At 42.2% G+C, this 13,571-nt stretch overlaps 1 protein-coding gene across 7 annotated transcripts in view; it reads left to right on the top strand.

The window, feature by feature from the left end:
* Positions 1-13,571, top strand: part of LOC145536252 (uncharacterized) — a 241,829-nt gene that overhangs the window by 15,921 nt on the left and 212,337 nt on the right. Inside the window, exon 2 of one of the 7 annotated variants that reach the window (XR_014075723.1) lies at positions 9,728-9,773. The exons of the other annotated variants lie outside the window; for them this stretch is intronic. The gene's annotated coding sequence lies outside the window, so the exon portion shown is untranslated. The remainder of the gene's footprint in view (positions 1-9,727; positions 9,774-13,571) is intronic. 7 annotated transcript variants of the gene reach the window in all.

The following is a 13,571-nucleotide window of genomic DNA, read 5'->3' as shown; positions in this document are numbered from 1 at the left end:
TAAAAGAAAAATAAGCCCATATCTCTGAGTGTTATCAGTTTTTAATGTTCTTTTCCCCATACCATAGCATACAGAGTAATCTCCTTTCCATCCCCACTAATATTGCTCTAGGTCAGATCAACAGACTGGATTTTCTCTCTCAGCTCATTTCCTCCATCTGATCCCATTACTATAATTTCTTCTCCATGTGGCCATCTGATTTTTTATTTTTTCCTGAAACTTAAATCCAATGAAGATTAGACCCTCTGCTTAAAATGATTTAATTTGTTTATTACTTTAATATTTATGCCTAAGTCTGGGCCAGATACTCATTGGGTACTAGGGGTAAAATAGAGAACAACATAGACATGAAACCTTCTACTAGGTGCATATGCTATAAGGACAGGAGGGCACAGTTTACAACTGGCAATCCCAATGCAGTAAAGTAAGTGTTTCAAAAGGAAGAAGGCCAGGCTGCTGTGAGAACATACAGGAGAGGGCCTAACTCAGACAGTGATAAGTGGTGGGGTCAGTTCAGTCACTCAGTCATGTCTGACTCTTTGTGACCCCAGGGACTGCAGCATGCCAGGCTTCCCTGTCCATTACCAACTCCTGAAACTTGCTCAAACTCATGTCCATCGAGCTGGTGATGCCATCCAACCATCTCATCCTCTGTCGTCTCCTTCTCTTCCTTCCTTTACTCTTTCCCAGCATCAGGGTCTTTTCCAGTGAGTCAGTTCTTCACATCAGGTGGCCAAAGTATTGGAGCTTCAACTTCAGCATCAGTTCTTCCAAAGAACATTCAGGACTGATCTCCTTTAGGATGGACTGGTTGGATCTCCTTGCAGTCCAAGGGACTCTCAAGAGTCTTCTCCAACCCCACAGTTCAAAAGCATCAACTCTTTGGTGCTCAGCTTTCTTTATAGTCCAACTCTCACATCCATACGTGACCACTGGAAAAACCATAGCTTTGACTCTATGGACCTTTGTCAGCAAAGTAATGTCTCTGCTTTTTAATATGCTGTCTAGGTTGGTCATAGCTTTTCTTCCAAGTAGCAAGCATGTTTTAATTTCATGGCTGCAGTCACCATCCGAGCCATGGGTCGGGTCCTCTGGGAGGGGTACCGATGCTGCAACATCTCAGAAGCCAGCCTTCATGGTGATATAAGAGGCATGGGGTAAGCATGTGAGCCTGGGAGGACAGGGACTCCTCCTAGGCCTGTATAGCATGGAGGATGCCCGGCATGGAGGGTAGACCTCTCAAGCCCCCAGTTCCTGGATGGAGAGTGGGGAGCCCCCGTCTGTATTACAGAGTTCTAAGAATTTCCAACAAGTGTACATTTTAAAAGGACCCCCCACCCCCTTCCCATCCATCCTACCAAGAGGGCCATGGCAGAATTGGGGAGTTCAGAGAAGGATTTTTGTAGGATACAGCCATTATGCCAAAATTGGGAAAGAAAAAAGTTAGTCAAGAGAAGACAGGCAAGAGTGTTCCAAGAATGGTATGTACAAAGATGAGATGAGTGTATGACTGTCTCACTGACCTAAATAGAAGATCAGTGTGGTCAGGGAGTACCTAGGTAAATATGAATCTGCAGAGAATAAGAAGACCAGATTATACAGGATGTTTCAACAGGATTAAAGCCTTTGGGCTTTATATAAAGATATTGGGGACATTGAAAGATTTTAAGCAAGGGCAGTGCCATTACTGGATTTGAGTTTTAGAGTTTCAGAAAAATCACTCGGTGAAATACAGTTAATTGTAGGATGTACTTTAGTCTGAGTTTAGTTGCAGATAAAATAAACCATTGTAACTAAAACAAACAGAAGCTGTGAAAATGATTGGAAGAGCCAAATCTAGGCTGAGTTTCTGGGAAAACCTTCCAGAAAAACACTGCAGAACTTGACTGCCAGGGAATTACTATGTCTGCAATAATCAGTGAGCTGGAATGCTGAGAAGCTGTCTTCATCACTGCTAGCTTCAGGCCTATACTGCCTCTGCTGTAATCGAGAAATCAAAAATCTGCTGCTAGCAAAGTGGATGCCATGGGTCTACCTTCTTTTCACTCCTGTGGCTAGAGACTGGACACTGGACTCCTTCTACAACTGCCCCTGAAAGTCAGATGCTTCCCTAACCATGCTGCTGCTGCTGCTGCTAAGTCGCGTCAGTCGTGTCCAACTCTGTGAGACCCCATAGATGGCAGCCCACCAGGCTCCCCCGTCCCTGGGATTCACCAGGCAAGAACACTGGAGTGGGTTGCCATTTCCTTCTCCAGTGCATGAAAGGGAAAAGTGAAAGTGAAGTTGCTCAGTCATGTCCGACTCTTAGTGACCCCATGGACTGTAGCCTACCAGGCTCCTCCATCCATGGGATTTTCCAGGCAATAGTACTGGAGTGGGGTGCCATTGCCTTCGCCTAACCATGCTAGTCAGCAGCAATAGGAGAGGTGAGGCCCCCCCGCCTCTTCATGATCTGTTACTTCCCCCTTCCAGGACTTGCATAGGTGTGCCTGATTGTTGGAATCTACATCACAACCAGAAGCCTTGCTATGGAGTGTAGTTTTTTGTTTTCTGGAAGGAACATTGAAGGGAGTTGGCACTGATACTGAGCAAGCAGATCCACAGTGTCCACTGCAGGGGTCAAGACTGGTGGCTGAGAGAGCAATTGAGAAGCTATTAAATAATTCACATGAGAGGTGGAGGTAACTTGAACAAGGAATAAAAAGAAAGAATTGATTAGAGAGAGTTAGGAGGTAGGTTGCTTTGATCCCAGTGTAGGGGAAGTGAGTGTAAAGTCAAGGATGCCACTGGGGGATGTTTCCCTGAGAGACAGATCCCAGGAGGAAGGCAGACTGGTGGTGAAATAATGAACTCGTTTTTCATCCTCCAAAATCAGATATCTGTGGGGCCTCCAAATGGACAGTGGGAGTTGCTGATTTAAATCTGAAGGCTCAGGAGTGAGGTTAGGGCTGAAACTAGAGGTTTGTGAGTCATCAGCATAGAACTGGTAAATTAAGCTGAGTAGGAGGATGAGGTCACTCCAGAAGATTGTGTACAACAATAATACATTTCTTTTAAAAAATACCATGAAAGACAGAATTATAAGGCGATTTCCATGATGTTATGTTAGTTTACCTGGCCAAAGGGAGTTTTCAGATATAATTAAGGTTACCAATCAGTTGACAAAGTAGAGAGATTATAAAACTGGGTCTGACTTAATCATATGGGACTTTTTAAAAGATGAGAATTTTCTCCAGCTCATAGAAAAAGAAATCAGAGAAATTTGAAGCATAAGAGGGATTTGATGAGAGGGAGTTCTTCGTTGATGAGCTAGGGGAACCCATGTGGCAGGACCTGAGGATAGCTTCTAGGAGGTGAGAATGAACCCAGCTGACAGCCAACCAAAAAACAGACCTGTCTTATGACCACAAGGAACTGAATTCTGCCAACAACCTGAATGAGCTTGGAAGAGACTCCAAGCTCCAGATGAGAATGCAGCCCCAGGCAACACCTTAACTTTAGCCTTGTGAGACCTGAGCAGAGGACCCAGCTAATCTGGACTCCTGACCCACAGAAGCTGAGAGATAATAGATAGATGTTTTAAACTGCTAAGTTTGTGTAAACTTATTATAAATTAATTTCTTATTCACATACCCAGGACAGAACTCAAGAACACTAACTTTTAGGGGGCAGGCAAATGAAAAGCTTCAGAAGAAGACTGAGAAGGAGTGGTCAGAAGCATAGGAGGAGATCGAGAAGCATGTAGAATAATGAAGCTAAAGGAAGAGATCCCGATAAGGAGAAAGTTGCTGAATGTGCCAAATATTGCTGAGAATTCAAGAAGGAATAGAAAGGGCTCACCGGATTCAAAAAAGCCATTTGAGTGAAGTGATGTGTGGAAACACCCTGAGCATATAGAGGAAAAAGTGGAAAGGGAGAAGTGAAGACGGCTCTCTTGGGAGGTTTGTATTTAAAGAAGAGGAAAGAAAGAGAGCTGGAGAAGGGGGCATGGCATCAAGTTTGAGGTGCTCTTGTTGCTTCAGGAGGGAGAGCCATATTGATGGGTAGGAGTCAGTAGAGAGGAAGAGGTTGAAGATATGGGGGGAAGGAGTAAATACTCAGTCCTACAAGGATGCTGTGAGGGAGGTGATGCAAGCCAGACGGGGTATAGGCTAAATAAGAGAAGGGGTATTTCTTCCATTTTGTTCAGATCAGCGAATGGTGGGAGAGGAAAGGATGCCAGCAAGCACCCAGTTTGGTGGTAGGGAAGCAACTTCCTCTCTGACATAGAGGCAGAGGGCAGATTATCTGCAGGTTTCTCCCAGAGACCTTGGAGAACTGGAGAGAAGATCCTGGAGCAATGTGAACAGATCACTGAGGCCGCTGAGTGTGCAGTGGAGATGAAATCTGTGGCTGGGTCATTCTGGAATTAGGTGCATTGGCGTAGGGTTGAGATTTGCCTGATGGCTGAGAGAGAAGGATGAAACACTGAAGTGGTGGAATTCAAGCTAGAAAAGGAGAGCCATGAAACTGGAGCCTATTATACAGAGTGAAGTAAGCCAGAAAGAAAAACACCAATACAGTATACTAACACATATATATGGTATTTAGTTAATCGGTAAAGATAACCCTGTATGCGAGACATCAAAAGAGACACAGATAAATAGAACAGTATTATAGACTCTATGGGAGAGGGCGAGGGCGGGATAATATGGGAGAATGGCATGGAAGCATGTAAATTATCATATGTGAAACGAATTGCCAGTCCAGGTTCGATGCATGATACGGGGTGCTCGGGGCTGGTGCACCGGGATGACCCAGAGGGATGGGATGGGGAGGGAGGTGGGAGGGGGATTCTGGATGGGGAACACATGTACACCCATGGCGGGTTCATGTCAGTGTATGGCAAAACAAATACAATATTGTAAAGTTAAAAAATAGATAGATAAACTAATTTAAAAAAAGAAAAGGAGAGCCATTCCCAAGCAGGGAGTTTCGAGGCAGGAGGGCGATGGTGGATGCTGATATGATAGAGCAGAAGGAGGCAAAGTGATGGGGTCAGTGGAGGAGGAGGACCCTGTGCACACCAGGACCAGGTTAGAATTAGAGCAGCTGAGTGAGCCAGCTGGAAGTGTCGGGAGTCGTGTTCTGAGATGGACCTGTGAGGGCATTGTTTTAGAGGTGGGGGAGATGAGAGGTTGGGTGGAAAATGTAACAAATAAGGGTGGAGTGGTGGCCAGGTAGAAAGGAGGCAAAGGTCACTGGAGCAGAGAAGACCCAGGAAGGGACTCACTTGGTTGATTGATGAGTAGTATGTTATCTGTGTGGATGTCAAAGTCGTTTGGGATGGTAGCAAGACCTGATGGAAAAGGTGACAGTGATCCAGTTGCTAAAGACTCCAAAGAAGGAGTAGTATATAATGGCAGCAGGAGGAGTACGGTGTGATTAAAAAAAAGTTTTTATTGAGACATAATTCACATGCCACACAGTTCATCCACTTAGAGTGTACAATTCAGTGGCTTTTAGTATATTCACAGAGTTGTGCAACCATCACCACAGTCAATTTCAAAACATTTTCCTCACTCCAAAAAGAAACTCCACACCCCTTAGTCATCATCTCCAATCTCCCCAGCACGCCCCCTTCCCTACCACACAACCCCTGGCAGCCACATCTGCTTTCTGTCTATAGATTTACCTATTCTGACCATTCAGTATAAATGGAAGCGTATCATGGGTGGTTCTTTGTGTCTGGTTTCCTTCACTTAGCATAGTGTTTTCAAGGTTCATGCATGTTGTGGCAGGCATCCAGATTTCATTTCAGAGCACAATTTTAATGGCTGGAAAGAACCTCAAAAGAGTTTGGGGGAAGATGCAAGGCAAACACTTGCCTTGTACACAAAGTCAGCTCTGCTCATTGACATTCAGCTTTGACATTGTTATAAGTACATCTCATCCTTCTCTGGGGAGTATCTAAGTCAGTATTAAACACTCACGCTTGCTTTTTCCCTCCCCACCCCCAGCAGTAAACATAACCAGAAGTCTTGCTTAATGACAAAAACTGAGCCAGTCACTGTTGCTTCATGTTAACTACTTGCCTAAGAAACATTCATCTTATAGAGGAGATAATGAGCAAAACTGGCAATGTCTTAATAAGCTCTAAATTAAGCCTACATAATGTTGAACAAAATATAAGAATCAGCAGAAAAAGTTTTTTCTACTTATTGATCATTAGTGTTAATGAGAACAGCAGCAAGTGACTTTGTTCTTGTTCACTTAGAAAGTATGAAAACAAGGTAAGCAAGCAATTAGGAAGGTTAATGTGAGGATTCAGTTTTCATCCTGATAATGAAATAATTTATTTTCTAACCTATTGACCTTAGAAGCCCTCAACAGCTTTATCTTCTCTGATCTTTGGATAATTTTTGTCAACCATGTTGGAAACTGAAACTGCAAAAATGGGATCAGAGCCTACTAAAAGCAATAAAGCCAAATGAATGCATCAACCTCTGGGAAATGTCAATTACAAATAAGCGGAAGGGACTGTTATCTGTATGAAGGGACTAGAGCCCCTTATTAATAATGGTACAGGAAGTAATCCAAGAGACTAAATGTGCTGGTGAGAAGGGCTAAGGCTCTCTGAGGAGCTCAGATTGTAAAAGACACATAAAAACCTGGGAAGAGGGAGGTAGGTAGTAATCAAAGACTCAAAACACAAGAACAGCACAGAGCTATAATACTAATGCAAGAAACACCAGCTAGAGAGAACTGAAGCTTGCTGAAGGGTATTTGAATTTGAAGGTTCACTGTTGCAGTGGAATCTCTTTTGTTTGCCCAGCATCTCTCACTCCTTCTAAAAACAGTACCCTTATTCTTTAGGGAAGCTATTCTCTCCCCATACCACCATCACTCCCATTCCAAGGATGCAAACTAAAAATGCAAATCTTCAGGTTGGGACACATCACATCTGAGACTATGAAGATTGTTTTTAAAAGAGATTCTTAAAATATCATCTGCAATCTATGTTTCCTATAGATTAGAAATAGAAGTGCTTCCTGAAGACAGGAGATGGACAAATGTCTTGGTTTTCAAAAGTGGGGAGATGGTGTAGTGTTAATCGCTCAGTCATGTCCGACTCTTCGTGACTCCATGGACTATAGTCAGCCAGGCTCCTCTGTCCATGGGACTCCCCAGGGAAGAATACTGGAGTGGGTTGCCATTTCCCTCTCCAGGGGATCTTCCCGACCCGGGGAGATGGTAGATGATGCAAATATTAACAGGATTTCAATATTTATTCTGTGTTAAGACTATCATATGGGTGATGTGTGAACTCCCAAAGAGAGAAGAGGTGATCCTTAAAGAAGCCAGCATGAATTCACTAAGGAGAGATAGCCTGACAGGCCTTGCTTTCTTTTGTTATATGTTTATTAGATGAGTAGATCAAAGGAATCCTGTGGACATAGAGTTTCTGTGCTTCTGCGAGGCATTTTTCAAACACTTCTGTGGCATCCTTCCTGAAAAGATGGAGAAACTGGATGGATGATTGGATAATTTAACAGCATAATCATTCTATTGTAAGAATGCTGATTAATGGATCTCTGTCAAATCTGGCAAATTTTGTTGAAGATCTGTTTTGAACAGGGTTGCTTTACTATCATGGTCCTTTTTAAGTATCTGAATATGGGCTGAATGGACCTGGTTGTCAGTGTATAGAGAACAAGAATCTGGGAGAGTGTGAATAAATTGTGTGAATAAATCAGATGACAAAGCAGATTCCAAATTGGCGTCAGCCCAGGAATGATGTATCAGTTAGTATCTTTTGCAAAAAGGCAGGGTAAATATGTAAATAAATGGTAATCTCTATTAAAAGTTTAATGGACAAGTTTTAGTGTTCTATCCTTGGAACCAAAGTTAAGGATATAGGGAGAACTTGCTCAATAGCAGCATGTTGAAAAGAAGACTTGGGGATGTTAGTGGCCTGAAGCCAATACGAGCCAAGAGCATGATAAGGCTATAAAACAAAAGAAGAAAAAGAAGAAGGAAAAAAAAAAAACAAAGGAATATTGGGCTGTTTAAATAGAAATACAGTATTCTGACTGTTCTGGGCTTTTGATAATCAATCTTACTAAACTTTGATTTATTATGTTCAATTCTGGGAAATATATTTCATGAGGGACATAGACCAACTTCAACTCCTTCATAGCAGTCCTATCATAGAGTGCTGTAAATCATGGTATATGAGCAACAGCTGAAATGAGTGAGAATGGTTAGCTCAGGGAATAAAATAGGGGCAAAAGGATGGCTCTCTCACAACATTGAAAGAGCTGGAACATAAGACAGAATTCTCTTTAGTTTCAAGAGGAAAATGAGCATTGACAGATAAAAGTTACTGGGATAGTAGATTTCAGATAAAATATAAACAAATAACTACTAATAATTAAGAGTCTGGAATCAAAGTAGGTGAGCTCCCAGTTGTTGGAGATATTCAAACAAATGACTTGGCAGAGGGGAGTCCTCTGCTATATGAAGGGTTGGACGCTCAGAACCTTAAAGGCTTTTTTTTCCAATTTGGGCATCCAGAAAATACCACCTCCAGTCAGTTGTTTGGGGATTTGTGGGTATGTGTTTTGATGTTGTTTCTCTCCATCCTAAGCAGAAGTGAAATGTTCCTGATTTATATATCAGAAGTCTAAAATACGCAGGCACAAATGGAGTAGAAGGCCAGTGTCAAGAATTTGCTTTGGCTCTCCCCTATAATGCCCAACCCACAGGCACTCAGTGAAGAGGCTCTTTTTTTGAAGCTTCTCTATATTTCTCATGAAGATGCTTTCTCACTTTATATCTCATTTACATTCATGATTTAGCCTTGCATTGAGGTGATTTCTCTCCTTCAAGTGCTTTCTTTTTGCTTGTGGATATCTCCTAATTTAAGAGTGAAGAAGCGTGTGTTTGTACTCTAAAGAAACTGCACCTCCGTAGTATGATTTCCATCATTGTAAATTTACGTTAAATAAAAATATTTTCCTAATTCTCATCCTGGTCTCTCTCCAGTAGGACTTTGATTTGAAAAGTACTTGGTATTTGACACAAAAGCTTAGAAGAGCTTTTCAGGGCACAATAGAAAACATAAAACTTGCCCTACTAACCCAAACAGCCTCAGACTTTAAATTCTGGCTTTTTCTGGGTACCTTAGTCAGTTTGCTTAATCTTTCAGAGACAAAGTTTCCTTATCTGTTAAATGAGGTCATTAATATATATTTCAGGAAATTATTTTCAAGGTGAAATAAAGTATGCTAATAACCTATCATAATGCTTACTAGGTAATAGATATACCATGGAATGTGAATATTATTATTAATTTCTCACACAGTAACTTTACAATAATCCTCAGCCTCCCTTAAAGTAACATGTCTAATTTAATTTCTTAACACTATAATATTTGTATATTAAAAAATTTAGTGTCGTTTGTCCGTTTCTTTCCCTAACACAATCATTTAACTACAGCTAAAATGTCCTAACTTCATAATTATTTATAGGTTTGTGAGAAAAGAAAAATTTTGTGTGATAGTAGCTAAGCCCAACGCATGTCTTTATTATTAGCCTTGACTTTTTCTACTACTGGTTCTGCAGAAAGAAGCTATAGTTTTCCCAAAACGCCTTACCCAGTGCAAAGCAGTTGCAGGGTTCCTGCCTCTGTAGCCTGCCCTAACCAAGCCCAGGGCACTGATTGTTTCTTTCCTGTACTTTGCAGAAATTGGCCTCCTCTGTTTGATTTGAAGTCATGAGTCTGGATCACAGTGAGTGGTACACTCTGCTTAATGAATCATTAGTAGAACAGAGAAAAGAACAGACTCAATTACATGCTGGGTTGGTTAACCAGCCTTTCCCTGAACACTGCCCTGATCCAGCCTACGCTGAAACAGGGAGGCTTTTGTATAGCAACGACTCCCTCGCCAGTAGTTCTGTCTGTTGAACCTAAGACCCATATTCTACATTCTTGATTGATTTTAATCTTACTTGGCAGCTTTCTTAAGTACTGCAGCCATCTGAAAGCAGGAATAATGAGGGCTTTGTACAAACAGCGTAACTGCTGGGTTCCAGGCCTCCTTTCCCCCTTTCTGTCTTCTTGACCACATGCTCCATCACCTACAGGTGTCAAACTCTGTGTGATGGTCCTTCGGGGTCAGGCTCTTGGGGCTTGCTCAGAAGGTGATAAGCCCAAGAACTAAGGGGAAGAGAATGAGGCAGATAAATGATTAACAAATAATCAAGTGATAATAAGTGCTACCCTTCTCTCCCTCACATCTGGGGCTCCAGCCTTAGAATATTAAAGTTGTTTGAATGAGCTATGTTCGCTCCCAGCTCAGTGACTCTGAACACCTATGGAAGCCTTCCTTGGCCTTCAGAAAACCTTAGCCCTTATCACCTCTTCATTCCCTAGATTGTAGCCTTTCCTATGACCTACTCTGACTAGTGTGGAAGCTACTTACAAGCAGGGACCATATCTTTTCATTTTCCTTAGTTCAGAGACTTAACACAGTGCCTGGAATATAAAAATTGCTCAATAACTCCTGGTTGATTGACTGAACGGGTCAGGGGAGAGTTGAAGGCCAATCTTGATTTATTACATAAATAAAACCGCCCCCATCATATCCCAGCAGAGCCAGACAACCCAAATATAAACACATAAATCTGTCAAGTGGTCAGGAGTGCCAAGAGGTGAAGGGAGTGACAGAGGGAGACACACAATAAGCAGATAAACAAATAGGTCAGAAGGTGATAAATAGTAAAAGATAGAAATGTCAGAGAGGGGTCTCAGGGATCTCTATTTCAAATACACTGGTTGGGAAATGCCTCTCTGGCAAAGTGATATTTGAGCACAGAGTTGAAGAAAGTGAGGCAGTGAACCAGTAGAATCTGGGGGATAAGCTTTCCAGGCAGAGAGAACAGAGACTGCCAAATCTTAGAGCTTGGCATGAGGAAACAAGCCATATCTAATGTGAGAAATTGTAAGGAGGCTAGTATGGCTGGAGTGAAGTGAATGAAGAGGATAGTGATGAGAGGTGAGACAAAAACAAGAAGACCATCACCACCACCACAGAGACAAAAGATTCAGGATGGATTGGCTGTAAGTGCTGGGCTTTGGGCCCGGATGAATGTGATAAACCCTCAGAGAAAACTTGTAAATGAGACCCTAAATTCCTGTGGTTGGGAAGGAGGAGAAAAGCCAGAGGGATGGAAGGACGTGTGGGGGGTGTATGGGGGGAGTCCTAATTTTGAAAAAGTAGACAGTGCCAAAAATAACAGCCTAGTATACTTGATGTTACTCCCAGGTAATTGACCACGATATTCAAAGAATGATTTATAAGCACCCACACAGGAAATAAGTGAACTGTGGGAGCTAGAATGGTGGGGTCACAAAGAACATCACATAAGTTATCATACTTCCTTTCACTTACACCTTCATGAATGATATTAAGCCGGTTAATCAAAGTAATGTAGTACAAATAGTGTACAGAGATTTCTGCAAAGTATTTGGCAAGGTCTTGATATCCTCATAGACAAGATGGATAGACATGGTCTGAATGGTCACCCTGTTAGATGGCTTTGTTCTTTTTTATTACTGTTCCTTTTTTTTTTTAGTGTGTTAGTAAAATACACATAATATAAAATTTACCATTTTGAAGTATACAGTTCAACAGTATTAAGTACATTCACAATGTTGTACAACTGTCACTACTCTTTAGTCCCAGAACTTTTTCATCACCCCAGAAGGAAACCACCATTCTTAGTCTCCATTTTCCCCTACCCCCATTCCTGTGCAATCACTAATCTACTTTCTGTGTCTGTCTGTGAGTGTGCTTATTCTGAGTGTGTCGTATAAATGGAGTCATATAATGTGGCCTTTTTTGTCTGGCTTCTTTCACCTAGCATCATGTTTTCAAAGTTCATCCATGTTGTAGCCTGTATCAGTACTTCATCCATTTTAATAGTTGATTAATGTTATATCAGATTTTGTTTACCCATTCATCAGTTAATGGAAATTAGAGTCGTTTCCACCTTTAGGCTATTGTGAACAATTCTGCTCTGAACATTTGTGAACAATTTTTGTTTGAACACTTGTTCTTAATTCTTTTGGGTATATACCTAGGAGTGGAATTGCTGGGCCATATGGAAATTCTGTCTTTAATCTTTTGAGGAACTATTGAACTGTTTTCCACAGCAGCTGCTCTTTCAATGGGAAGTGTGGGAGGGAGGGTATAGTGGGAAGCACCAAGAGTTGGCTCCCGGAGGACTCTGCTCCTCTTTACTTCTAGAGAAGTTAAGAAAGGCAAGAGGTACCACATCAGGAGAGCATCATCAGGAATTAGGAAGACTTGGATTAATGGTCAGCAGAATGGCCTTGCTGAAGTGAGACTCATCCTTATCTAGGATGTGAAGCACCTTAAATTTGCACACCGCAAATGCTTCTCATCTGAACACTTTGAGGTCCTTCCTATGAGACAGCGTGTTGCTCAGCTCCCTGAGGGAAGGCCCAGGCCCATCCAGCAGACTATCCGTCTCTTGAAACAGCAAACTGATCAAATTTTCAGATGACATCCAAATGGAAGGATTTTGAATCAGGATTTAGAATCAGGATTTTGAAAGATTGAAGCAAGCAGGAAAGATGAGTTAAAACCTAACCAGATGATATTTATTTGTGTGTGTGTGTGCATTTTAATTTTGCAAATAACATCAGTGGGTCAGATGGGTCACCTGTAGAAAAAAATCAGAAATCTTTATATGTGTGTGTGTGTGTATTTATTTGTGGCTGCACTGGGTCTTTGTTGCTGCATGTTGGCTTTGTCTAGTTGTGGTGAGGGGAGCTACTCTTCATTGTAGTGTGCGGGCTTCTCAATGCGTTGGCTTCTCTTGTGGAGCATGGGCTCTAGGCTCACAGGCTTCAGTAGTTGCAGCACATGGACTCAGTAGTTGTGGCTCACTTGCTCTAGAGCACTTACTCAGTAGTTGTAGTACATGGGCTTAGTTGCCCTGAACCATGTGGGATCTTCCTGGATCAGGGATTGAACCCCTGTCTCCTGCACTCGCAGGCAGACTCTCAACCACTGGACCACCAGCGAAGTCCAGAGATTTCCTAGGCCAGTTAACACAACCAGTCCATCCTAAAGGAAATCAGTCCTGAATATTCACTGGAAGGACTGATGCTGAAGCTGAAACTCCAATACTTTGGCCACCTGATGCGAAGAGCTGACTCATTTGAAGAGACCCTGATGCTGGGAAAGATTGAGGGCACGAGGAGAAGGGGACGACAGAGGATGAGATGGTTGGATGGCATCACCGACTCAATAGACACGAGTTTGAGTAAACTTTGGGAGCTGGTGATGGAGAGGGAGGCCTGGCATGCTGCAGTCCATGGGGTTGCAAAGAGTCGGACACGACTGAGCGACTGAACTGAACTCAACTGAATATATATTTTAACCAGGGTTAATTTTAAGGATTTAGTTTTTCCTTCAAAGAGTAACAAAAGCTAGGAAGAATAAATGCCCGTTTAAGAAAAATCAACATGACAATAGCTGCTAGTGCTAGAGGCTACC

Source organism: Giraffa tippelskirchi, chromosome X, assembly GCF_054371585.1.
Source record: "Giraffa tippelskirchi isolate mGirTip1 chromosome X, T2T-mGirTip1v1.2.pri, whole genome shotgun sequence".
In the NCBI taxonomy this organism is placed as follows: Eukaryota; Metazoa; Chordata; class Mammalia; order Artiodactyla; family Giraffidae; genus Giraffa; species Giraffa tippelskirchi.
The sequence above is the reverse complement of the archived record's forward strand: the minus strand, read 5'-3'. Positions and strand labels throughout refer to the sequence as shown.